General features: G+C 38.5%; 1 protein-coding gene across 9 annotated transcripts in view; it reads right to left on the reverse strand.

Moving 5' to 3' along the window:
- The window catches only part of LOC122204864 (basic proline-rich protein-like), a 78,642-nt gene that overhangs the window by 27,263 nt on the left and 25,486 nt on the right, over positions 1 to 25,893 (reverse strand). The window contains exon 1 of one of the 9 annotated variants that reach the window (XR_006195819.1): positions 2,141 to 2,219. The exons of the other annotated variants lie outside the window; for them this stretch is intronic. The gene's annotated coding sequence lies outside the window, so the exon portion shown is untranslated. Of the gene's footprint in view, positions 1 to 2,140; positions 2,220 to 25,893 lie in introns of those variants that run through there. 9 annotated transcript variants of the gene reach the window in all.

Genomic DNA, 25,893 nt, shown 5'->3' on the forward strand with positions numbered 1-25,893 from the left:
CTACAATTCTCTACCCTCAACAAATTCTGCCTGGGGTTCAGACAACATTCCACCTCCTTTCCAGGACACTCTTTGACACTTCCAACGAATTGTGAGATTCCCTGTGCATAAACTCTTTCAGTAATTACTGCAACCGATCACCATTTTAGCTAACAGCAATATACTGCCTCATTGCAACTTGAATGTTTTTGGCATGCTTTTCTCCAAACTATAAATTGAGGGTCAGAATTATTTCCCAAAATCTGATATCTGCCTCAGTCTGTAGCAGTGTTATACATATAACAGGAGCTGGATAAATACTGTTGAAAACATGAGTATAGGGGCACCTGGTTGGCTCAGCAGGTTAAGCATTCAACTTAGGTTCAACTTAAAAAAAAATGAATATACACTTTTCTTTAGTGACAGGCAGTAAGGCAAAGTGGGGAAAGTATAGGTGTTGATGTCTAATAGACCTGGATTTTCATCTTCCATTTGCTGTTTGACATTGGCAAATTGTTCTGAGTATTTCTATTCTCATCTGTACAAACAAAAATAAAACCTACACCCCACAGGGTTGTTATAAAATTTAAGTGAGAGAAAAAAGACAAATTACCTTCAAAGGAGAGGCAAACTGACAGCTCTCAATATGTACAATGGAAGCCAGAAAATGGAGGAATATCTTCAATGTGCTTAAGAAAGTAACTTGCAATATAGGATTCTGCATCGAAGGAATATATCCTTCAGAAATGAATGCACTTTCCAGAAAAGAAAAAGAAAGAAAAAAAAAAGTTTGCCACCAGCAAACTTTTAACACCTGTATTAAAAGAAATTCTAAAGGCTGTTCTTCCAGCAGAAAGAAAATTATCACAGATAAAAGATCGGACAGGAGGGGCGCCTGGGTGGCTCAGTCGGCTGGGTGTCCAACTTTGGCTCAGGTCATGATCTCACAGTTTGTGGGTTCAAGCCCCACATCGGGCTCTGTGCTGAGAGCTCAGAGCCTAGACCCTACTTTGGATTCTGTGTCTCCCTCTCGCTCTGCTCCACCCCCATTCACGCTCTGTCTCTCTCTCTCAAAAATAAATACACATTTAAAAAAAAAAAAAAAGATCAGACAGGAGAGGAGCAAAGAAAGTGATAAATACAGTTGACCCTTGAACAACACAAGGGATTATGGGTGCTGACCCCTTCCCATGCAGTAGAAAATTTGCATATAACTTTTCACTCCACCAAAATGTAACAGTAGTACTAAGAGCCCACTGTTAAGCTGAAATGGCCCCAATAACATAAATACTCAATTAGCACATACTGCGTATGTTATAGGTATTATTGCACTCTTACAATAATGTATGCTAGAGAAAATATTATTTAAAAAATCATAAGGAAGAGAAAATACATTTACAGTACTGTCCTGTATCGAAAAAATCCACATACAAAGGGACCTACGCAGTTCAAACCTGTGTTGTTCAAGGGTCAACTGTAAATCCAAATTAATGTTAACAGTTCTAATGTTACAAAAAATAACAATACTGACTTATGGGGTTTAAACACATAAGTACACAGCTAATAACAACATAAAAGTTGAGATGAGGGTAAAGGAAGTTCAAGTGTTCTAAGATGCATACGTTGTCAAGATAAAGGATAATGGTACCAAGTAAAAACGGACTCTAACAACTCAAAGAGGCATGACAAGAAGCACCTGGCTGGCTCAGTCAGAAGACTGAGCATGCAATCCTTGATCTTGGGGTCGTGAGTTTGAGCCCCACATTAGGTGTAGAGATTACTTAAATAAATAACTTAAAAAGATGCATGATGAATTTTCTTTAAAAAACCATCAAAAGAACTGAAAAAAGACTATACAACCTCCAAAGTAACCAAAGGGATAAAGGTTATTTAAAAAGGCCCCAGTCAGGGCGCCTGGGTGGCTCAGTCGGTTAAGCGTCCAACTTCGGCTCAGGTCACGATCTCGCGGTCCGAGGGTTTGAGCCCTGCGTCGGGCTCTGGGCTGATAGCTCAGAGCCTGGAGCCTGCTTCAGATTCTATGTTTCCCTCTCTCTCTGCCCCTCCCCCATTCATGCTAGGTCTTTCTCTGTCTGAAAAATAAATAAACGTTAAAAAAAAAATTTTTTTTTTTAAATAAATAAAAAGGCCCCAGTCTCCTTACCTTTTTGTTTTTTGTGTCAATGTCTTTTTTAGGAGTCCAGGTCAACTATCTTATGGAATGCCCCACATCATGATTTCTCTGATTACTTCCTCATTTCTGGCAATAATACAACCAGAGGTAATGTTACACAGTTCTTACTGCATCAAATCAGGAAATACTTGATGTCAGCTTGGTGATCCTAAGTTTAATCACTTGGTTAAGGTGGTCAATGCCAGGCAGGTCTCCACCAAGTAAGATTATTTTCCTTATCTAAATAGTAAGTTATCTGTGATGTGATACTTTAATACCGTGTGAATATCCTTTTTCCCTAACAATTTAGCAGTTTTAGCATTTACTAATGATCCCTGCCTGAACCAAATTACACTAGGGTATGCAAAAAGGTGATTTTCTAATTATATCATTCCTTTTACATTGATTTTTCTGGTCATCTTATGCAAAGAAGACCACAATCTTTCTCTCCACATCTTTCCTTCCTCCCCACCCTACTCATTATTAACTAATAGAATATTCTTAAAATTCAATGCCCATTAGCATCATTCTTTGTCATGCATACTCAAGTTGTCTCCAATTTGGCCAGTAGCAGGCTTTACAAGCTTTGAACCTTTCAACCTGAACTGCTAGTCTTTGATAGCTCTCCTGATTTTTGGTACAAGCTGTCACACAGTCAGCTAGCACTTTTCCTGTCCCATACCTGGAACCAGCTCCAAGGAACATTTCTCTAAGACTCCTTTTAGAGGGAAATAGTACTGAAAATTGAATTATCTGGGCACTGGGTATGCTTTTCTCTGCTGGGCCGGTGCTGGGCCCTTTCAGTAGACAGACCAAGTAAATGTATTTATTTATTTTTTTTTAAATATTTTTATTTATTTTTGAGACAGAGAGAGACAGAGCATGAGTGGGGAAGGGGCAGAGAGAGAGGGAGACACAGAATCTGAAGCAGCCTCCAGGCTCTGAGCTGTCAGCACAGAGCCCGACGCGGGGCTCGAACTCACGAACCGTGAGATCATGACCTGAGCTGAAGTCGGACGCTTAACCAACTGAGCCACCCAGGCGCCCCAATGTATTTATTTTTTAAATCATAAGTTCATATTGATATTTCCATGTCAGATTTAACATTACAAGGTTTTTTTCTTCTTGGTTTTATTTTCTTCCACTAAAAATCTGATTCTAAAAAGCACTTTATGTATGTGCTTTTTAGTTAACAAAAGTTTTGAAACGAGGCTTGACATCTCTTTATGGTATAAGCCTTCAGAGGCAAGACGCTTCATGCCACTTTATAAATGTTTTATTTTTGATTTCTGACACAAATAACAAGGGTGCTAGTAAAATAACAACAAAGCAGAAGAGAAGGTAGACAAGCCACTCTGGAAATACTATCATTAGCTAGTCAAAATTCCACATGGATTGACACTGGCAGAAGGTGAACGTCCTTTCTTTCCTAAATTACACTCTGTAACATACATTTTAAAGTTCCAAATCTTGGAATGCCACAGAATAAAATATGCTGAGAAAAAGAAAAAAATCCATTCACATTTTTATATTAGTTCTAATCTTTATAAAACAGATGTGAGCTCCCTTTGTAAAGAAACAACTAAGTGGCGCCTGGTGGCTCAGTGGGTTGAGCGTCCGACTTTGGCTCAGGTCGTGATCTCACAGTCCGTGAGTTCGAGCCCCATGTCGGGCTCTGTGCCGACAGCTCGGAGCCTGGAGCCTGCTTCGGATTCTGTGTCTCCCTCTCTCTCTGCCCCTAACCCACTTGCATTCTGTCTCTGTCTCTCTCAAAAATAAATAAACATTAAAAAAAATTTTTTTAATAAAATAAATAAACAACTAAGAACTAAGAGATAAAGCTGACCAAATAGATACCAGACCAGGCCTTGTCTAATCTGTGTCCAATCATGGGCCCAAATCTTTTTCTGTAATCTTTTTTCCTAAGAGCTGGGCACACCGTTAAACAAAAATGCAGTTCTTCATTCATAGAACAAAAAAGCTTTCATTAACTCTCTCTCCCAGTTCAGAAACTAAAAAGGGCTATCTATTACCTACAGAATCCAATCAGATTCCATCTGACTCAATTCAACCCCATCACCACTGTTTCTAACACACCACTCACTTTTTTTTTTTTTTGGAAAGAGAGAGTGTGAGCACATACACACACATACACACACACACACACACGCACACACGCATGCACGCACACACGCACGCACGCACGCACACACGCACATGCACACAGGGAAGGGGCAGAAAGAGAGGGAGCCAGAGAGAGAATCCCAACCAAGCAGGCTAGGTGCTGTCAGCACAGAGCCCAATGCAGGGCTTGAACCCACAAACCATGAGATCAAGACCTGAGCTGAAACCAGGAGTCAGACAGTTAACCGACTAAGCCACCTAGGTGCCCCCATACCACTTCTAATTCGGTCATCACGAAGTTCTCGCCCCTCAAAAAATGCCAAGATTATCCCAGCCTACAGTCTTTTACCTTTTTCATGCAACTTCCACTGAGTATTTACTACACACATTCTATCTTGATGAATAGGATAGCTCATATTTGCTTTCGAGTTTCCCTTGATATACATTCTATACCCTGTACTTACCACTAAGAGGATAGAGATTTTTTTAAAAAATGAAATCTCATATCAATGAGTTAATAATATAATAGACACATGGGACTGATTAGGTAGGATCAAACAAGTATTATCCTGGGGTACAAAGTCTTACTGAAAGGAAAGAGATGTCAAAAAAGATGTAACCAACTGGAACTCACATGTACTACTGACAGGAGTGTAAAGTGGAAAAAGTAATTGAGAAAACTTTTTGGCATTCTCTCTTCAAGCTAAACCGACACAGAATCCATGACCCAGTAACTCCACTCCATGTTACATACCCACAGAAATGTGTATATACATAAACCAAAAGATGTGCAAGAATGTTCACAGCAGCACTTACTTGTATTAGTCAAAAACTGGAAATAACCCATACTTCCATCAATAGAATGGATAGTGTTACATTCATACAATAGATCAATATGAAATAAACTCTTAACACACACAAGAACATGGATGAAGCTAATCAATGTTGAAGTGTTGAAAGAAATCATACATACCAAACATAACATACAGCTTTGATTATATAAAGTTGTTAAGAGACAAAACTAGTCAATGTCAAGATAGTTGTCACCCAGTGGAGGAGAAAGTGGGGAGTTTCTAGGAGAGGGCATGAGAGAGGCTTCTGTTAGTAATACTCTATTTCTTCTTCTGGGTACTGGTTAAAAGGATGAATTCACTTCATGAAAATCCATATCGTAAAATCCAGGCTCTATATACTTAGGATTTATGCACTGCTTCATTTTCCTTCAATGAGAAATTTATTTTAAAAAGACAAGTGATGGGGGGGGGGGGGCAGTGCCTGGATGGCTCAGGCACTTAAGTGTCTGACTTTGGCTCAGGTCATGATCTCACGGTTTGTGAGTTTGAGCTCTGCGTGGGGCTCTGTGCTGACCGCTCAGAGCCTGGAGCCTGCTTTGGATTCTTTGTCTCCCTCTCTCTCTCCCCCACCCCTGCTCATGACCTGTCTCTCTCTGTCTCTCAAAAATAAATAAATGTTAAAAAAAAAAAAAAAAAAAAAGACAGCTGATGGAGCACCTGGGTGACTCAGTCAGTTAAGCATCCAACTCTTGATTTCGGCTCAGGTCATGATTTCACTGTTTGTGGGATGGAGTCTCTCATTGGGCTCTGTGCTGACAGCATGGAGCCTGATTGAGATTCTCTCTTTCCCTTTCCCTGCTCCCTCCCCTGCTCACATGCTCTGTCTGTCTCTCTCAAAATAAATAAACATTTTTTAAGAAGACAGATGAGAAAGAAGTAGGTAAGTAAACTAGCATTTACATCCTACTAAGTAGAAAGCACCTAATAAGTTCTAGACACTGCATGGAAATTATTTTATCTAATCACAGCCACCTCTGGAGGTAGATATTTGAGGTACACATGTGTCATTTTAGTAGCCCTACATCTGAACCCCCTTTCCTATGTTTGGGGATCCCCCCTACCTTATAAAGCAGAGCCCACTCCGGAAAGTGATTCAAAAGTAATGACTCAAAAAGCTAAGTCTTCAGAGAATCCATTCAGGCAAGTGTTAGCTGCACTGAAACTTTATCAGGTTTCCAGGGACAGCAGTTTGACTTACAGTGTCTGTGTCCCCTGATGGTTTTGGCAGTTCAAACTGTAGTGTCTGTGCCTAGGATAATGTTCCTAGACACAGAACTTCTGAGCCTCTTTCTCTAGCCCTCCAAGGGATTCTGTGAACCACCAAATAATATCCTATTCCTAAGTTCCCTTGCCAGAGTCCATTTTTCTTGCTTGCCATTAAGAGTCCTAACAACCCATTTGATAAATGTACAATAAGACTCATCACTCTGAAAGACAGGCAGTTTTTTATAAAGTGAAATACACTCTTACCATCCAGCCCAGCAATCCCACTCCTATTTATGAAAACATATGTCCAGGCCCCCCAAAATATTTTGAATATACATATGATACACAAAAATGTGTAACAGCTTTACTCATAATTGTTAAAAACTAGAAACAGGGGCACCTGTGTGGCTCAGTCAAGTGTCTGACTTTGGCTCAGTCATGATCTCATGGTGTGAGTTCGAGCCCCACATCAGACTCCTCACTGACAGTGCAGAGCCTGCTTGGGATTCATTCATTCATTCATATTCATTCATTCATTCATTCATTCTCTCTCTCTCTCTCTCTCTCTCTCTCTCTCTCTGCCTCTCCCCCATTTGCTCATGATCTCTCAGAATAAACTTAAAAAGTTAGCAATAAAATACATCAACTGGTGAATGAATAAACAAATTGTTAGTATATCCATATACTGGAATACTACTCAGCAATAAAAAGATATCAACTCCTGATACATGTAATAACATGAATGAATCTCAAAAGCATTAGGGCTAAATGAAAAAGGCCTGACTCAAAAGGAGTCACACCTAGTGATTCCATGTGTATGACATTCTGGAAAAAGTAAAACTATAGGAAAAGAAATTAGATCAGTGGTTGCCAGGGATGGGAGATAAAGGGAGGTGACTGACTACAAAGGGACCCAAAGGAACTTCTTGCAGTGATGGAAATATTTTATATCTTGGTTGTGGTGGTAGTGACATGATTGAGAAATTGTCAAACTTCATAGAATTGTATACCCAAAAGAGGGTGAACTTTACTAAATGTAAAGTATGTACCTCAATGTATTGACTGTTTCAATGTACAGTGTCCCTTGACTGTTTTAAAATACTCATATATACAGTAAGAAGCAGATTCAGTCCTAATTCATATGCCCATGTCCCGAAAGACAGAATTTGTGAAAGGCACAGAGAAGAAGGGAGTGGGAAGGAAAACAGATTCTATGCTATTCTTTTCTCCCCCAAACTTTTGCTTATGAAAATACTTCAAGACCTGCCTCTGATACCATCTCCCTCATACAGCCATCCATTTATTTGTTCATTCCACAAATATTTGTTGAATGGCTACTATGTGCCATCCACTGTCCTAAATATTTAGGACACATCAGTAAACAAAACAAAAATCCCCGTCCTTGTGGAGTTTCAGCCTAGCAGAGGGGTTGGGGGGGGGGGGGGGGGCAATACATCAAAAACATCATAAATAAGTCAATAATACAGCCAATCAATGTTAAAGTCAAGTGTTATGCAAAAATAAGAGAGCAAAATAAGAGGAACCCAGAGTGTGGAAAGAGCAAATTGCAGAATTAAAAATTAGAGTAAGCAGGAGCGCCTAGATGGCTCAGTTGGTTAAAATATCTGACCAGCTCAGGTGGTGATCTCATGGTTCATGAGTTCGAGCCCTTCGTCGGGCTCTGTGCTGATAGCTCAGAGCCCTGGAGGCTGCTTCAAATTCTGTGTCTCCTTCTCTCTGCCCCTCCCCTGCTCATGCGCGTGCGTGCACAGGCTCTCTCTCTCTCTCTCTCAAAAATAAACATTAAAAAAAAATTAAAAATAACTAAATAAATAAAAATAAAAATTACAGTAAGCTTACTTCACAAGTTTAAAGAGGTGAAGAAAATTTTAAGCACAAGGAACAGCAAATGCAAAGGCCCTGAGTCTAAAGCATGCCTCACCTGTTTGAAAACAGCAAGGAAGCCAACTGAGTGAACCAGACAGAATAATGGTAGATGAGGTTAGAAAAGTAATAGGGTCAGGGGCCCCTGGGTGGCTAAGTCGGTTAAGTATCCAACTTTGGCTCAGGTCATGATCTCCTGGTTCATGAGTGGTAGCTAAGAGGCTGGAGCCTGTTTGGGATTCTGTGTCGCCCTCTCTCTCTGCCCCTTCCCCACTCACTCTCTGTCTCTTTCTCTCAAAAATAAATAAAAACACTAATAAAACATTAAAAAAAAAAAAAAAAAAAGAAATAGGGTCAGATGAAACAGAGTGAAATGGAAAGCCCACGCAGAGTTTCGGCAGAACATGAGTAGGATAGGACATATTCTCAAGGATTATTCCAATTATTGTATTGAGGTAGACTGTTGGAAGCAAAGATACCTTAGCAGGGGATCTAAGAATCTTTTACAAAGATCCAGGTGAAAGATGATGACCAGTCCATATGATGGCAAACAATAAAGGTGGTGAGAAGGGATATGACTGTGTATACTTTGAAGGTAAAGCTGCCAGGGCTTCCTAGAAGATTGGATATGGAGTGTGAGAAAGGAGGAATGAAAGTTAACACCAAAGTTTTTGGCCTGAACAACTGGAGGATGGAATTTTCATTAGACATGGGGAGACCCATAAGTAGAACAGATTATGAGGAGAAGAAAAGGGGCTTGGTTTTAGACATTTTCCATTTAAGATGTCTAGTAGACATCCTGGTGAGGCTATTAAGTAGGCAGTTGGGATATATAGCTCTGAATTACAAAAAAAGAGATCTTAGAGATATCAACTTGGGAGCCAGTGTACTAATAGTATCAAAAGATGTGTAAGTATGCATAAGATCCCTAATGGGAACTCCAATTTTAAAGAGGAGAAAGGAAGAAACAACAAAGGAAACTGGTAAGAACTAACCAATAAAATGGAAGGGGGTGGGGGGTGACAAAGATGTGTGGTATCCTGGAAGCCAAAAGTGAAAACAGTGTACCAAAGGAGAAATGAGTAATTAACCGTGTCAAATGCTGTTTATAGGACAAACACAATGAGAACTGAGAACTGACTTTGAATTTAGGTGAAAGGTTGCTTCAACTGAGAAGTAGGAAAAAAAGCTTATGAAAGAATGAGATGGAGAAACTAGAACTCACAAACATTGTTGATGGTAATGTAATGCAGTCCTTTTGGAAAAGTTCGATGGTTCCTCAAAGTATTAAACATACAGTTACCATATGACCCAGCAATTCAACTCGTAGGTATGCACCCAGAGGACTGAAAACACCCATTCACACAAGAACCTGAATATGAATGTTCATAGTAGTATATTTTGTAACAGCCAATAAGTGGTAACAACCCAAATGTCCACCAACTGATGGATAAACAAAATGTGGTACATCCATTCCAACAATGGAGTATTCAGCCATGAAGAGGAACGAAGTACTGATACATGTCACAACATGGATAAACCTTGAACACATTACTAAGAAGCCAGCCAAAAATGGTCATATATTGTATGATTCCATTTACATGAAATATCCAGAATAGGCAGATCCATAAAGACAAAAAGCAGACTAGCAGTTGCCAAAGACTGGTAGCAGGAGGAAATAGTGAGATATTGCTAAGAATGAGGTTTCTTATGGGATAATGAAAATGTTCTGGAATTAAGATAGTGGTGATGGGTATACAACTTTGTGAATGTACTGAATTATACACTTAAGATGATGAATTTTATGGTATATGAAGTATGGTATGGTATGGTATGGTATGGTATGGGAAGAAAGAAATTAAACAGTTGAATAGAGACCACCCTTTCTCTAAGTTTTGCTACAAAGGAGGGCAAATAAATGGGACAGTATCTGGCAGTGAAAGTGGGATTAAGAGAAAATATTTTTAAAGTGGGAAAAATAACATGTTTATATGCTCTGAAGGATCCAATACATATCAAAACAGTGATGCAGGAGAACTGGAGTTAGGGGGGATTCTTGGAGCAATATCCTTGAGTAGTTGAGAGGGGGTGGTATGTAGTACACAAATAAAGAGATGGTCTTTGACAGATGCACAGACAGTTCAACTATAGTAACAGGAATGAGGGCAGAAGGCATAAGTACAGAGTACTTCAGTTTTCTTAGTGAAGCAGAAAGCAAGGTCATCTTGCTTGAATGGGAGAGGTGTTACAGGTTTAAAGAGAAAGTAGATGGTGTAAAAGAGCAGTCTAAGAGAGAGTGACAAAATGAATGGACTAGGGACATATGATTGCCTGGCAGCATTAAGGACCCACTCAAGGTCCAAGGTCATGATTTAAAAATAAGATCAGTTGGCACGGGTATGGGAGTGCGTGAGTGCACGTGTGTGCAAACACCTGTGTGTGCGTGTTTTCTGATACATTCAGATGTACTGGTGCACATGGAGTAGAAGAATCAGGTTTAACCAGAGTTATAACATTAGCTAAGTCAGTGATAAAGCAAGAAGGGCCTGGGAGTTGAGGGTATATGAGAAGTTTGTATAACTATGGAATTTAAGCTGGGTGAGGAAGGCAGTGTGTACATCAAGAAGGTAAAAGACAATGAAAAAAAATGGTAGGATCAATGGATCTGAGGTCCATGATCTGACTGATATCCACAGAAAACAAGATCGCTAGAGGAGGAGAGTTCAAGGAACCAGAGGCCAATGTGTTAGAAGAATCATCTATGTGTCAGTCATCCCTAAATGCTCAGGCCCAAGAAAGCATTCTGGTTTTCTGAACAGCAAATGGATTCTTACAGTTACCAGATAATTTTGCATTCAGCTGTCATTTACATGCCCTCCTCAACTCAAACACTGGCATGCCTGGTGCAAGTCCCATGCATTTTTATCTATTCATTTTATCTATTTGTTTAGTAACTTACATAAATTTCCCAATATACTCCTGGGCATATTCCAGGTGCTATTAATACTTACTGATGGATACAGAACCTTGATGAGTTATAAAGCCATGCAGTGAGAGAATGACAGAACAGATGAGTGAGCAATTGTCCTTTCCATAATACAAATATTGGAGACAATCTCTCACCATTTATAGCTGTCTGCCTTCCAGACTACATTATACACACAATTCATTTACCAATCATTGTCCTTCATATTTACTATTCAAAGACACTGCAGCTGATGAGGCAATATTCTATGTTTGGCTGCAAAGACTATACACTATTAGTAATTGAAATTAGAGAAGACAGCCATTTCATCAAAGGAAAGCTGTTTTAAAAACTGTTGTAACTAAAATAGCTACATCTTCCACATATTTCTAAGAATACATGTGCATCACTGTTTTAACAAAAAGTATAATTTTTTAATCTCAAGTATTAATGGGAGAAAAGCAAAAGGCATATGAATTATGTCCCAAAAAAAGAATAAACCTATACCGAGTTCTAAAGCAATTGCAAAATCCTCTTTGCACAACTCTCCCTCTGTCACAGAATGTAGGGAATAAGTGATCTTCCTGTAACCCACTGGTTCTCATTTCTGTGCATTAGAAGCAGAGGGAGCTTTTTTAGCTAGATATTATGCCCTCACACCCCCAGAGACCAATTAAATAGGCCTGGGGTGGGATCTAGGTTATTGGTAATTTTTTAAACTCTCCAGAAGATTTTACTATATAGCCAGGCTTGGGAACTACAGACCTAATCTAATCTAACCTAACCCCTTCTTAAGTATTGGCAGCCCATACTTTTATACTTCAGATTTCATATCCAACTGCCCTAGACACCCCAAATGCAAATGTGCAATCCTAAAGTCAGCATCTTTTTCCCCAAATGTATTTCTCCTGTTGTTTCTTTTTTCTTCAACATTTTAGATTGTGAAATATAACTTAAATGCAGAAAAATGCATCAAAACATACATGATTAAAGCACAATTTAACAGTCCTAAAAAAGTGCCCTGGTAATTAATTAGCTGCCAGATCAAGAATTATACCACTAACAGCACCTCAGTTTCCTATCTCATATCTTGGATGGTATCCCAATTCATCTAGTCACTCAGGTCAATAGATCAGGGGGCATCATCTTAAGAATTCTCCTTCTTCCTTTACATCCAATAAATCCCAAGTAGTAAAGACTTTACTGCCTAAATATCTCCCCTCTTCTTTTTCACCGCTACTTTCTTAGTCCAGGCTCTCAATGAACCTGCCTCCAGTTCATCCAGTGAAATGATCTCTTAAGGAAACAAATCTGATAGTCACCCACTCTTTCTGGCTTCCCATATCTTAGCAAGTTAAGGTTTCTCCATGATCTGGGCCTGATCTCCCTCTCTAGACACTAACAAACCTGCCCTACTTCAACAATTATACTACAAATGTATAACATGCTTCAATTACCAAAACACATTATGCTATCTGCTATCTTTCTACTGCTGCTCTTCTGTAGGACATATCCTTCCTTCCCATTGTTGTACTTGATTATCTTTCAAAACCCAACTCAGCCACCAATTTCTCCAGGAAGCTGTCACTGACCCCCACTCCATCCCTAAATAGTGATTCATTTGCCCTCTATGCTATTTTTGTACCCTGTTCTTGTCTATAGAATTATTTATCACACTTGTAGTTAGAAGCATTTTTCAGTGTCAGCCTCCTCACTTACAATAGCTTCATACTTGCTCTGAGAAGTGTCTCTTCTCTTCCCTGTACTGTGCTCCATCTACAAAGGTAGGATTCCAACAGGAGATAAGTACTTCAAAACCCTGCCAGCGACCAATGCTGAAGCAGGACTGAGCCAATGAAGATTCTACCTCCCAGGAATTTGGAATTGAAATTAAAATAGAAAATTAGTGTCTCTGTGTGACTGAGAATTGTTAGTTTTAAAAGAAAGGCTGTGGGGGCAGCCATATTCTACCATATGTACTAAAAAGAGGAGAAAGCATATCTTCAAAGAGAAAAGAATGAACAGATGGGCAAAGTGAAATACAGGTAAGACAAGACAGTCACATGGGTAACTCAGGTCTTGGTTTCAGTCCGTCCAAAAGCTCCTCTGAATTCCTGCTCTTGGCTTCTAAAAGCAAGATCTGCATCTTTAAATACTGCCAGTTTCTATAATTTGCGACTAAAAGGTTTATGTACAATACTGAATTTACTTTCTTACACATCTTTCCCCTATTTATCCTACGAGCACCATGAAGGCACAGACCATGTTGTCATCTATTTCCCAGGCTAGCAGAGACCTTAGAAAATGTCAGGTACTCAATTAATGACTGGCCTCCATGGCACACTTAAGAACTGTAGATTTTTACACATGTAAATTTTAACTTAAAAAAAGTGTAAACTACTGAACTCTAGCTAATTACATGCATATCCAAGGGTTTAGGGGTAAATTGTAAGGATGTCTGCAACTCCTTTTGAAACACATCAAAAGTAAGATGGACTTGGGACACCTGGCTGGCTCAGTTGGTATAGCATATGACTTTTGATCTCGGGGTTGTGGGTTCAAGCCCCATGTCAGGTGTCTATATCTCTTAAAAACAAAATATTTAAAAATATATATATATTTTTTTAAAAAATAAGATGGTCTGATAGATGGGACAGTGGGATAAATAGATATGGATATGTGATAAAGCAAATAAAACAAAATGTTAGGTACTGAGGTTGAGTTAGTTGTAGAATATGTGTTCACTGTATAATGCTTTCCATTTTTCATGTTTAAACTTTTTTAATAAAATGCTTACAGAAAAATGTAACAGCAATACATTTGCACTGACTTATATGGAAAAGGTCCATTCACATACTCATATTAACTGATTGTATTGTCCTGTGCCTAAAAATGGAAATTCAAAGAACTTTAATACGTGCAATAGATACCTAGGAGATTTCCTTTCACTGATGAGGTTTTCCAAGTGTGTTGTCTGTCTTTCCAGTTCACATGCTTATTTTATAGTAGTGAGAGCAGTGAGGCACAATTACCATGTATAACCAACCTGGTTTTGTGGTGCAATGGACAGCACAGTGGCCTTCTAAAATATGTAACAAAATATTTCTAATTTTATGCCTCCTTTAAAACTAATTTTAGAAAACATATTAAAGTTAGGATAAATGGGGTGCCTGGGTGGCTCAGTCAGTTAATTCAATTCCAATTGACTCAGTCCAATTCTTGATTTCAGCTCAGGTCATGATCTCACAGTTTGCAGGATCAAGCCCCACAACGAGCTCTGCACTGATGGCGCAAAGCCTGCTTGGGATTCTTGCTCCCCCTCTCTCTCTGCCCCTTCCCATTCTCTTTCCCTCTCTCTCTCTCTCTCAAAATAAATAAACATTAAAAAAAATAATAATAAGGTTAGGGTAAGTTAAATCATGTTTTCTATTATCAAGACTATTCATCAAGACAAAAGAGAAAGAACTGGCAGCTTTATATTGTTAATTTTCTCTTGATAAGACAGGAAAACACCTTAGGAGAATTAGGAGATAATTAGAAACAGAATGCTTGGGAATGCAAGCTGGTGGAGCCATTCTGGAAAACAGTATAGAGGTTCCTCAAAAAACTAAAAATAGAACTACCCTACGACCCAGCAATTGCACTACTAGGTATTTATCCAAGGAATACAGGTGTACTGTTTCAAAGGGACACATGCACCCCCATGTTTATAGCAGCACTATCGTCAATAGCCAAAGTATGGAAAGAGCCCAAATGTCCATTGATGGATGAAATGGATAAAGAAGATGTGGTATACATATACAATGGAGTATGACTTGGCAATCAAAAAGAATGAAATCTTGCCATTTGCAACTATGGGGATGGAACTGAAGGGTATTATGCGAAGTGAAATTAGTCAGAGAAAGACAAAAATCATATGACTTCACTCATATGAGGACTTTAAGAGACAAAACAGATGAACATAAGGGAAGGGAAACAAAAATAATATAAAACCAGGGACGGGGATAAAACAGAAGAGACTCATAAATATGGAGAACAAACTGAGGGCTACTAGAAGGGCTGTGGGAGGGGGGATGGGCTAAATGGGTAAGGGGCACTAAGGAATCTACTCCTGAAATCATTGTTCCACTATATGCTAACTAACTGGGATGTAAATTTTAAAAAAGAAAAAATATCATTGTTTCACTATATGCTAATTTGGATGTAAATTTTTAAAAATAAAAAATAAAATTAAAAAAATAATAAAGAAAAAGAAAAAGAAAAAGAAATGGTGACATACACACACACACACACACACACACACACACACACACACACGAATATCAGCCACAAAAATAAAAAAGAAATCTTGCCATTTGTGATAACATGAATGGACCTTGAGAGCCTTATGCTAAATGAAATAAGTCAGACAAAAAAAGAAAACTACCATGTGATCTCACTGATATGTGGAATCTAAAGAAAAAACAAAGCCAAACAAAAAATGAGCTCACAGATGTAGAGCACAGACCAGTAGTGGGGATGGGGAGTGGGCAAAACAGGTGAAGGGGTCAGAAGTTATAAACTTTCAGTTATAAAATGAATAAATCATGGGGATGTAAGGTACAGTATGGTGACTATACCTAACAATACTGTATTGCATATTTGAAAGTAGCTAGGAGACCAGATCTTAAATGGTCTCATCACAAGAAAAAAAACTATAATTATGTACGATGATGGATGTTAACTAGACTTCCTGTGTTGATCATTTTATAGTATGTACAAATATCAAATCACTATGTTGTATACCTGAAACTGAAATAACGTTATGTCAATTATACCCTGCTTTAAAAAAAAATAAAAGAATCAAACTGAAAAAAAAAAAAAAAAAAAAAAGAAACACAGAATGCTAAAACTGGCCAAATACAATGACAAATACAGTAACAATACAAGATCCTTACTTTTCAAAGAGAAAAACTAACACCTAAAGAGGTGAAGTACCTTGCCCAAAGTCACCAACTTTCCAGCAAGGCTCAGACTCCATCAAACCCTGGACTCATGTCTAAAAGTCCAGTGTTCTTTCCATCCTCCTTTGTAGTTTTAGACTCTTTCCTTTCTTTAAAGAGCAATATTGCATGTAATGCCTCATCTCAGCTCAAATATTCTGTATTTGTCCAACTCATCTAATTTTTTTGGACTAGGCATTCAGGTTATAAACATAACTGAATACAAGAATCACATTATATCCAGGATTCAAATGACATACTTTATAATTCACTGTAACTGAACTTCATTAAAATGGACTGAACAGTCCTGTCCCGTTTTAGGCAAATAAAGAGGCCCTAAAAGAATTTTAGCAGTACATGTGTTTGCATTCCTGGTCTGTGGTAGAAGGCCAAAAGTCTACAAGTTATTTCCCAAAAAGCGCATAACCCAAAGCTATAAAAGCTGGAGAATAAACTTTTTTTAATTCAGTCTATTTTTTGGACTTTTTATTCAGAGTGTATATGTTGAAATAAAGGATTATAGAAGATCTGGGTAAGTGTATTTTTATTACAAAAGCATTCAAAGAATTCTAGTCTTATTGTATGAGGACCTCAATTAGGCTTCAGTGAATTTATGATTATAACCACTATATTTCTATTGAGATCTTACCACACAACTGAAAATCTAAGAAAAGACTGGATCATTTAAGGTGAAACCTCAGCAAAATACAATGTCATCCCAGAGAGCTATAGGTCACCAACCAAATGCAAACAGAATGGTATTTCTTTGTCTGATCTTTGTACCATTCGTGGCAAAATTAAAGCCATAAGGACTGTCAAAAAGGCTAGTTTATGATATGGAAAATAAATTTAGATCATGCTACTTCCATCTATTAAAATTCATCTGTACTAAAGTCACCTCTACTGAGATAACTTAGGAATAGAGCGCTTAACAAGACAGAGTTCCAAGAAAAATAATAAAAAATAAGTCAACCAGAATGAGCTTGCTGCCTTTGTTATATTAAAATGGGAATGTATAGCTGTCTCTTACTTTCTGATTAATAAGCAATCCATACAAATACTTAACATTCTGCCACAGTCTATAGCTTCCAATCCCTAAATCAGATTATCACAAACTCTGCCACTGTAAATGTACTTCACCAAGACTTCAACATTGATGAAATACTCAAAATACTAAAGAATGACCTCTAACCTCCTAGGGTCAACAAGGAGAAAGGCCATCATATTTCCCAATCCCTCTGCAGCTACACAACACAATGAAACTAAGCCCTCAGCAATGGAAGTAAGCCGACATTGTATTCGCACTTTTTACCTCACCTGCTCAAGAGAAACTCTCTTGCCCTATACTTCCAAGCAGAACCTTGGAAGCCATGTATTGAAGACAGCAGAATCCCCACTGGCCCTAATGCGTGAAAGCCCTAAATGCCTATACAAAGGAGAACTACATGCTGACGTGGACACTTGCTCTGGACTATTCTACGCTGTGTTTGAGGTTTTAGGCAATGTATTTCAGGGCTCTAAAGCAACAGCTAGGGTTACTTAACTAATACAATGGCCAAACCTCTCACACAAGGCGACGGGTACAACTATTAAAATCTCTACCAGGAACTTAACAAGCTTACAATGAATGCCCTCCCACAAAGTAACACATAAAAGTTAAAATTAAATTCCCAATATGACAGTTTCCCAGGAAGACATTATCTGAGAAGACTGTAAAGCACGGTGGATAAGAGAATAGGCCCTGATCCCTGCTCTACTACTTAAGTAAGTGTGTAACCTTGGGATAGAAAAACTAACATCTGTCTCACATCTAAAGTGAAAAAAAAAGCAATACTCATCTCACTGAGTTGTTGTGATATTTAAATGAAAAATATTCTATACGCAATTTTAAATCCATAAGCTTGGCAGAGTGCATGACACAAGTGTACTCAGTAAATGTTAACTTTTATTACTGAAATTATAAAATTCATCAGGCTACTGTACAATTTCACTGAGTTGGTCATGTATCAATAAGAAAGGCTACTAGAATGCTATCAAAAATTCCCTATAGTCCAGTTGGTGATACACAGTATTCAAGTAGATGTGCAACTAAACCTAGATTCCCTCAAAGGCAAATTAAAAGCATCTAACTTCCAGTAGCCAAAAAAAGCTGCATAAAAGAAGCATGACCTAGGGTCTGGCTATTTACAAATCATTACAGTGACCAAGAGAGAACAGTGCATTGTATTACCACAACCCAATTTCAACACAGGCTGTACAGGGACTCTGATGGCACTATTTTCCAAAACAAAAAGAGTCATCCCAGCACCCCACATATGTATGTGAATTTATAAATAGTTGAGATGCAAATAATCTAAAGATGTGAAGAGAGATTACCCAAGGAAATTTCAGAAATCTGCCCCACCTTTCTCACAATAAATCTTACAGCATAGAGAAGGCTTTGTGACTTAGACACATAAAAAGAAACCCCCTAACAGACATTAGTCCTAGGTATATCATAAAAGCAATTCCATATTTAAAAAAAAAAAGACATTACCAAAATAAATTCTATCCTATAATGCCATCTGGAGAGCAGGCACAAGTTCAATAAATTGTACAGAGAGAAAGGTAAATTTCATTATAACATTACAGAAGTTCCAGAATGAGAATTTTTTAAGTGTTACTAATGATTTCCTCAGCAGTGGCAATAACATTTATGCTTCGCTACCCCTAAAAATAAACTACACGTAAAATAAAATAAATAAAACAAAATAAAAGCCCTCTTAGTATATAGAATGTCTATCCCACCCTCCCTGACTGTCCACATTTTACCTTTTTTTTTCTAGGCCACATTTAGTCTCATTGCCACAATGAGGCCCAAGGAAGACTGTCCTCTTTATTTGTATGTGTACCACAAATTTAGGCACTGGGGCGGAGACTTTTGGTCTGCCTTACATTAGCATGAGTATCACTTACCACCCAGAGCAAAAACTCTAGAATGGCAGAGATCATCATCTCCTTCTGCTCTGCAATTCTGACAGCCACAGCAGAGAAATAATAATGGTTTTATCACCTACAATTTACTGAATGCTTCATGTTGAGCTAGGCACTACACATAAATAATTTTTAATGGAAAGTTATGAAATATTTGATAATACAAATTACTAGATGAAACATTTGAATTTATGAAGCATGTTAATAAAGTGAGTACCTGAAAACCAACCATCCAACATGAGAATGAGTGCATTGCCATTACAGGTGAAGCAACTCATAGTCTTATCTTCCCAGCAGCCCTATGAGGCAAGCAGGTATGCCACCAGGGGAATAGAGGTTCAAAGGGACTCAACCAAGTTCACAGGCTGTTATTAAGAGATATAGCTCACATTCAAACCAGTCTTCTGACTAAAAAGCTGACTGCCTTTCCACCACACCTTATTCTATTACCTGGATTTGCTCTTCTCCTCTGCCTACTTAAGTCCTACTTATTCTTCAAGCCCCAATTCCTCTAAGAAATCCTCTGCAGCTACACTAGCTTAGACATTAGTATTCTTTTTTGCCTCTTTTCATCAAAGTTCAATAAAAGCAAGGTCTACATTTTACACTTCTTTTGTATCCCCCAATTTTAGTACTATGCTAGACCCAGAGTAGTTACTCAATCACTTACTATGTATATGCTTTCCTGATGAAGCCATTCCATTCTTCCACATAAAAATTCTAAGTACTCCATAGACCAATTTCCCTGATGAACATGGATGCAAAAATCCTCAACAAGATATTAGCCAACCGGCTCCAACAATACATTAAAAAAATTATTCACCACAACCAAGTGGGATTTATACCTGGGATGCAGGGCTGGTTCAATATCCGCAAAACAATTAACAGGATTCATCACATCAATAAAAGAAAGGACAAGAACCATATGATCCTCTCAATAGATGCAGAGAAAGCATTTAACAAAATACAGCATCCTTTCTTGTTAAAAACCCTCAAGAAAGTAGGGACAGAAAGAGCATACCTCGAGATCATAAAAGCCATATATGAACAACCCAATGCTAATATCATCCCCAATGGGGAAAAACTGACAGCTTTCCCCCTAAAGTCAGGAACAAGACAGGGACATCCACTCTTGCCACTGTTATTCAACATAGTATTGTCTGATTGTCTTAGCCTCTGCAATCAGACAACACAAAAAAATAAAAGGCATCCAAATCAGCCAGGAGGAGGTCAAACTTTCACTCTTCGCAGATGACATGATACTCTTTATGGAAAACCCAAAATATTCCACCAGAAAACTGCTAGAATTGATTCATGAATTCAGCAAAATTGCAGGATATAAAATCAACGCACAGAAATCAGTTGCATTCTTATACACCAACAATGAAGCGACAGAAAGAGAAATCAAGGAATCAACCCCACTTACAGTTGCACAAAAAAACATAAAATACCTAGGAATAAATCTAACCAAAGAGGTGAAAAATCTATACACTGAAAACTATAGAAAGCTTATGAAAGAAGTTGAAGACAACACAAAAAAATGGAAAAAGATTCCATGCTCCTGGATAGGAAGAACAAATATTGTTAAAATGTCGATACTACCCAAAGCAATCTACATATTCAATGCAATCCCTATCAAAATAACACCAGCATTCTTCACAGAGTTAGAACAAATAATCCTAAAATTTGTATGGAACCAGGACCGAATAGCCAAAGTAATCCTGAAAAAGAAAACCAAAGCAGGAGGCATCACAATCCCAGACTTCAAGCTATACTACAAAGCTGTAATCATCAAGACAGTATGGTACTGGCACAAGAACAGACACTCGGATCAGTGGAACAGAAAAGAGAACCCAGAAATGGACCCACAAACGTATGGCCAACTAATCTTTGACAAAGCAGGAAAGAATATCCAATGGAATAAAGACAGTCTCTTCAGCAAGTGGTGCTGGGAAAACTCTACAGAGATGCAGAAGAATGAACCTGGACCACTTTCTTACACCATACACAAAAATAAACTCAAAATGGATGAAAGACCTCAATGTAAGACAGGAAGCCATCAAAATCATGGAGGAGAAAGCAGGCAAAAACCTCTTTGATCTTGGCCGTAGCAACTTCTTACTCAACACGTCTTCAGAGGCAAGGGAAACAAAAGCAAAAATGAACTATCGGGACCTCATCAAAATAAAAAGCTTCTGCACAGCGAGGAAAACAATCAGCAAAACTAAAAGGCAACACACAGAAAGGGAGAAGATATTTGCAAATGACATATCAGATAAAGGGTTAGTATACAAAATCTATAGAGAACTTATCAAACTCAACACCCCCAAAATAAATAATCCAGTGAAGAAATGGGCAAAAGTCATGAATAGACACTTCTCCAAAGATGGCCAACCGACACATGAAAAAATGCTCAACATTACTCATCATCAGGGAAATACAAATCAAAACCACACTGAGATACCACCTTACACCTGTCAGAATGGCTAACATGAACAACTCAGGCAACAACAGATGTTGGCGAGGATGTGGAGAAAGAGGATCTCTTTTGCATTGTTGGTGGGAATGCAAGCTGGTGCAGCCACTCTGGAAAACAGTATGGAGGTTCCTCAAAAACTAAAAATAGAACTACCCTATGACCCAGCAATTGCACTACTAGGCATTTCTCCACAGGATACAGGTGTGCTGTTTCGAAGGGACACATGCACCCCCATGTTTATAGCAGCACTATCAACAATAGCTAAAGTATGGAAAGGGCCCAAATACCATCGATGGATGAATGGATAAAGAAGATGTGATATATATACACAATGGAGTATTACTCAGCAATCAAAAAGAATGAAATCTTGCCATTTGCAACTACGGGGATGGAACTGGAGGGTATTGAATGAAGTGAAATTAGTCAGAGAAAGACAAAAATCATATGACTTCTTCACTCATATGAGGACTTTAAGAGACAAAACAGATGAACATAAGGGAAGGGAAACAAAAATAATATAAAAACAGGGAGGGGGACAAAACAGAAGAGACTCATAAATATGGAGAACAAACTGAGGGTTACTGGAGGGGTTGTGGGAGGGAGGATGGGCTAAATGGGTAAGGGGCACTAAGGAATCTACTCCTGAAATCATTGTTGCACTATATGCTAACTAATTGGGATGTAAATTTTAAAAAAGAAAAAAATTCTAAGTACTATCTGCCCACCACACTGAAATCTAGGGATACTGCATTTTCTTTAATGTTATCAAGTTAATGGATTCAAGGGGGCAAACTAAAAAGAGCCCGGCACCAAGGCTAAACCTTCTTACTCTTTGCTGGCTCTGCCTCCACCTCTTCCAGACCTTGAAATGTTCCAGTGTTCAAAGGCCCTGTCCTGGGCCCCCTCATCTACCATCATACTTTCTTTTGGCCTATCCCAGTTTCATGACTCTAAATATTGTCTATGTACAGATCACCATACTATACCTGTAATTCTGGCCTCTACCAACTGCTGACTGACATCACTGAAAACAAAGTGATCAAAACAGGACTATGAAAATTTTCCCCCAAAACCAACTCCTCTCCCAAGTCTCACCAATCTCACTAAACACCATAACCTTCTACCCAAACTCTTAAAAAAAAAAAAAAAAAAAAAGTCCTGCTATACAGACTGTCAACATATCCTATCAACTTGTACCTCTAAAATACATCCTGAATCCTTTCCCAGCATCATCTTTCACCTGAACTGAAACAACCTCCTAACTGGTCCTCCTGCTTTTATTCTGGCCCCTAATACAATCTCTTCTCCATACAACCAAATCATCGTTTAAAACATCAAACCTTTCACTCCCTTATTCAAAATCTTCCACCATCTTATCATCATTCTCAGAATAAAAATCATACTCCTCAGGGCACTTGGGTGGCTCAGTCGGTTAAGTATCCGGACTCTTGATTTTGGCTCAGGTCATGATTCTGCAGTTCTTGAATTCGAGCCACACCTTGGGCTCTGCCTGCTTGGGATTCTCTCTCTCTCCCCCCTCCCATAATAAATAAACTTAAAAAAAAAAAAAAATCATACTCCTCACCCTGGCTTACGAAGTACCAGTTGGTCTGGTCATTGCCTCCCTCACGAAATTCATCTGTATCTGTACCTCTCCCTCTCTCCCCTACCCCCCTGCTTCTTCTCTCTCCCTCTTGCTCATTATACTCCAATCCCTCTGTCCTTTTTAGTTCCTCCCACATAACAATTGTGTCCCTGCACTGCTCTAGCTGTTCCCTCTTACTGGAATAGTCTTCTCCCTCTTCTTCCTAATGCTGACTCTTTAACATTCAGATCTAACCATAAACAACATCTCTTCAAAGGCTTTCCCTGGTCATCCAGTCAAGTAGCCACCCTATCACTCTACTCTAATTATCAATCCATTTTAATTATCCACATAGCACTTAACTGATGTATTTCTTGATTATTTGCTTACTACTTCCCCACAGGAACATAAAATCAATGAGAGTAGGGACCTTGCCTGTCTCATTTACCACTGAATTCCCGTGCCTAGAACAGTGCCTAGCCTACAACAGACACTCAAAGAATGCTGAATGAATACAATTATGAATAAATGAACAACTGCTTCCATTTCCATTGCTCTGTTAATGGTGTTTTGATAGCACCAAAGAAGGGGGGAGGGCCTAAAAAGTTAACATTTTGTCAGTTACAAACAAATCTCTCTGTCCAGTTTAAGTACTTTCTCTACAGAACTACTTCTTTCTAATCTCATTCCAATCTATTAAAACCCAGTGGTAAAGACAGCCATAGTAAAGCTATCAAGTCTCCCCAAACTGATCCACAGATTTAATGAAATTCCTATCAAGGTTATTTTTAGACACAAACTTATTCCAAAACTTATACGGAAAGGTACAAGACCTAGAACTGCTAAAACAATTTTGAAAAAGAATAAAAGGGGAGGAGTCATTCCACACAATTTACACTAATTATAAGCTACCATAATCAAGACTGCCTGGTATTGGCAGGATAGATACACACAGCTCAATGGAACAGAGTACAGAACCCAGAAATAGATCCACACAAACATGCCCAATTGGGTTTTGACAAAGGTGCAAAAAGCAATTCAATGGAGGAAGGACAGCCTTTACAACAAATGATGCCGCAGGAATCAGATATCCAAAGACCAAAAAAAAAAAAAAAGAGAGAAAGAACTTTGATCTAAACCTCACATTTTATACAAAAAAATGGATTCAAAATGGATCACAGACTTAAATGTAAAACTATAAAAACGTTCAGGGAAAAATTATAGGAGGAAATCTTCAGGACATAGAGTTAGGTCAAAAGTTCTCGGAGGTGACATGAAAAGCAAGATCCATAAAAGGAAAACCTGATAAATTAGACCTCATCAAAATTAAAAAAACTTTTGTTCTATGAAACAGCCAGTTAAGGAGAAAAAAAGGACAGGGGCATCTGGATGGCTCAGTCAATTAAGCGTCCAACTTCAGCTTGGATCATGATCTCAGGGTTCATGAGTTTGAGCCCTCCATCAGGCTCTCTGCTGTCAGCCCAGAGCCTGCTTTGGATCCTCTATCCCCCTCTCTCTGCCCCTCTTCTGCTGGCAGTCTCTCTCAAAATAAATAAACTTAAAAAAAAAAAAAAAAAAAAAGATGAAAGGACAAGCTAAAGACTAGGAGAAAATATCTGCAAACCAAGTATTCAGTAAGAATTCTATCCAGAACATATAAAGAACTCTCAAAAATCAACAGTAAAGGGGTGCCTGGGTGGCTCAGTCAGTTAAACATTAAACTCTTGATTTTAGCTCATGATCTCACAGTTTCATGAGTTCGAGCCCTGCGTTAGGCTCTGTGCTGGTGGAGTGGAGCCTCCTTGGGATTCTCTCTCTCTCTCCCTCTCTCTCTCTCTCTCTCTCCCTCTGTCTCTCTCTTTCTCTCTCTCTCTCTCTCTCTCTCTCTCTCTCTCTCTCTGTCCCTCCCCTACTCATGCTGTCTCTGTCTCTCTGAAAATAAATAAATAAAACTTTTAAAAATCAACAGTAAAAAAACAAGCAATCCAACTGTTAAATGGGCCAAAAACATGAAATTTAACTGAAAAGGACATACACATGACAAATAAGCATAAGAAAAGATATTCAATATCATTTGCCATTAGAGAAATACAAATTAAAACCACAACAAGGTATCACTACATATTGATCTAAATGGCTAAAATAAAAAATAACTTGGGGCGCCTGAGTGTCTGTTGGTTAAGTGTCAGACTCATGATTTCGGCTCAGGTCATGATGTTTTGGTTGTGAGATGGAGCCCCACGTCAGGCTCCGCACTGGGCGTGGAGCCTGCTTGGTATATTCCCTCTCCCTCCCTCCCTCCCTCTCCCTCTCTCTCTCTCTCTCTCTCTCTCCCCCTTTGCCCCCTGTCATAAAAAATAAAATTAAAACTAAAAACATATTTTAAAATAATGCTGGAAGGAATGCAAAATAGTACAGCTACTTTAGAAAAACATCTGGCAATTTTTTACAAAGCTAAGCATAGTCTTAACATACAATCCAGGAATCGCAGTCCTAGGTATTCACCCAAATGAGTTGAAAATTTATGTCCAAATACCTGCACATAAATGTTTATAGCAGCTTTATTCATAATTTCTCAAAACTGGAAGCAACTAAGATGCCTTTCAATAGGTGAATAAATAAACCACAATATATCCATCCATACAGTGGAAAATTATCCAGCAATTTTTTAAACGAGCCATCAAAAGAAGAA

The sequence above is a fragment of the Panthera leo genome, chromosome D4 (assembly GCF_018350215.1).
Source record: "Panthera leo isolate Ple1 chromosome D4, P.leo_Ple1_pat1.1, whole genome shotgun sequence".
In the NCBI taxonomy this organism is placed as follows: domain Eukaryota; kingdom Metazoa; phylum Chordata; class Mammalia; order Carnivora; family Felidae; genus Panthera; species Panthera leo.